Below are 2,065 nucleotides of genomic sequence, written 5' to 3' on the forward strand. Positions count from 1 at the left end.
AAACGATGGACGAACGTAAACGCCCGCCACCGATTGGTTTTGATCTAATAAAAGCGTTCCTACCATCTCTGGTCGGAACTCTGTTTTGCATGTATTAGCTCTAGAATTACCACAGTTATCCAAGTAAATGTGGGTACGATCTAAGGAACCATAACTGATTTAATGAGCCATTCGCGGTTTCACCTTAATACGGCATGTACTGAGACATGCATGGCTTAATCTTTGAGACAAGCATATGACTACTGGCAGGATCAACCAGGGAGCTTCGAGTAAATTTTCATCATACGAAGCAAAAATATGTATGTATATATATATCTTAGTCGCCGACTCTCTCCCCTTAAGAGTCGGATCGACGATACTTTTTCTCGTCTTTAAGACAGTTCTCTTTCTCCTCTCTCTTCTCTCTACTCTCTTCTCTCTTCTCTTTCGAGTTGGTAAATTTCGCTCCACTATTAGATTACCAACTCCGCACGAATTACCACATGGGTATATCCGCGCATATACATCAGGAGGACCTCCAAAAATTTCAAACTCTCCCGTGTATCTCTCCGAGATCTTTTTAGAAGAAAAAGAATCTCGGATGTCACATCGACTTTCAGGTTTGTAAGCACGTATGCTCGAGCGCTCTCCATCGTGTAAGCACGGACATAACGCACGAAGTCCGAAGACCGCGTACGTTAACATGCTGGACATATCGAGAAAGCGCGAACCATGCTAGGCGTACCCATGTCGAGGCCCTCGCGTTAAAGATCATACTCTTCTTTTCGTTCTCTCTTCTTTGCCCAGAAATAATATATATTTCTTATAATATATACCTCTTAGTTTATGTATTTCTCTCTTAGGACACCTCAATTTTATATGTATATATTATATTTCATTCGAACAATTTTTGTTCGTCGCCCCTTTTTGTGTGTAGTATTTCGTTTGGTCTTTGCCATTAAATTTTTGTATACGAAAAATATATTTTCGCTCGGATAGAAAACCCCTTTTGGGTTTCTGAGAGTTGATGTGAGAGTCGTACAAGTATAACGAATATACGTTGTATCCAACCCAACATTCTGGGCTTACCACATAAGGGCCATTCGGTCTGAGACACCGACCCGTGGTCATGCTGTGTAGAGAAAAATTCGCAACGGAACGCGGTACAGAACAGTCGAGGAATGGACCTCGAGGAGCTGAACGACTGCTTCTCGACCGAGATCGTAGAATAGCCGCTCGCCCGCCGCTGCGCCGACCGGTCCGCTCGAACCGACGTGCTCTCTTATAGTAACCAAACGGGCGGCCGCGACGACCGCGGCGCCGGCCGCTCAGCACGGGCGCTTATGGTGGTAAACTGCCGCGCGTACAGACCAACCGGCCGGGCTGCTGGTACTTAGCCGCTGAAACTATGGTCGATTCGAACATATATTAACATACGATTTTTATTCGATAAATCGTTATTGTACATATTAAACGTTAGTTTCCACCGAAAGAAAAATTTTTTAGAATTTTTTTTTTCCAAAAATTGCAAGAGTAAACTTTTTTAATATTCGATTTAAAAATTTTTAAATGCTTAATCCTTACATTAAACTACTGGGAGAACTCAGAAATCATAATGAAAAAAATTACAAAAATTTATTTTTCTCAGAAACTCCGAAAAACAGAGTGGTCGAATCCGTGCAAGCCGGAATTTTTCTAAGTCCCCACGGTCAAGAGTAAACTTTTTTAATAAGCGTTTTAAAATTATTTCAATGTTTAATCCATGCGTAAACATGATGTTTATTAACGTTTTTAACATTAAAAAAAATTACAAAAATTTATTTTTCAAAAAAAATGGAAAAAACCGATTCGTCGGAGCGAGGTGTCCAGCCCGTGCGGTAATTCCAGCAGGCGAATCGGACTTCCCGAAATTTTTCTAAGTCCCACGGTCGACACCAACTTTTTTAATAAGCGTTTTAAAATTATTTCAATGTTTAATCCATGCGTAAACATGACGTTTATTAACGTTTTTAACGTTAAAAAAAATTACAAAAATTTATTTTTCGGAAAAAATGGAAAAAACCGATTCGTCGGAGCGAGCTGTCCA

The 2,065-nt window shown here is 40.4% G+C and overlaps 1 non-coding gene across 1 annotated transcript in view; it reads right to left on the reverse strand.

Moving 5' to 3' along the window:
• LOC143176664 (small subunit ribosomal RNA) overlaps positions 1 to 262 on the reverse strand; it is a 1,921-nt gene extending 1,659 nt beyond the window's left edge. Inside the window, exon 1 of the ribosomal RNA XR_013001186.1 lies at positions 1 to 262. This exon is cut by the window's left edge and continues 1,659 nt beyond it. This is a non-coding gene — a ribosomal RNA (small subunit ribosomal RNA).
• Positions 263 to 2,065: the final 1,803 nt, after the last annotated feature.

This window comes from Nomia melanderi, unplaced genomic scaffold (assembly GCF_051020985.1).
Source record: "Nomia melanderi isolate GNS246 unplaced genomic scaffold, iyNomMela1 scaffold0711, whole genome shotgun sequence".
In the NCBI taxonomy this organism is placed as follows: domain Eukaryota; kingdom Metazoa; phylum Arthropoda; class Insecta; order Hymenoptera; family Halictidae; genus Nomia; species Nomia melanderi.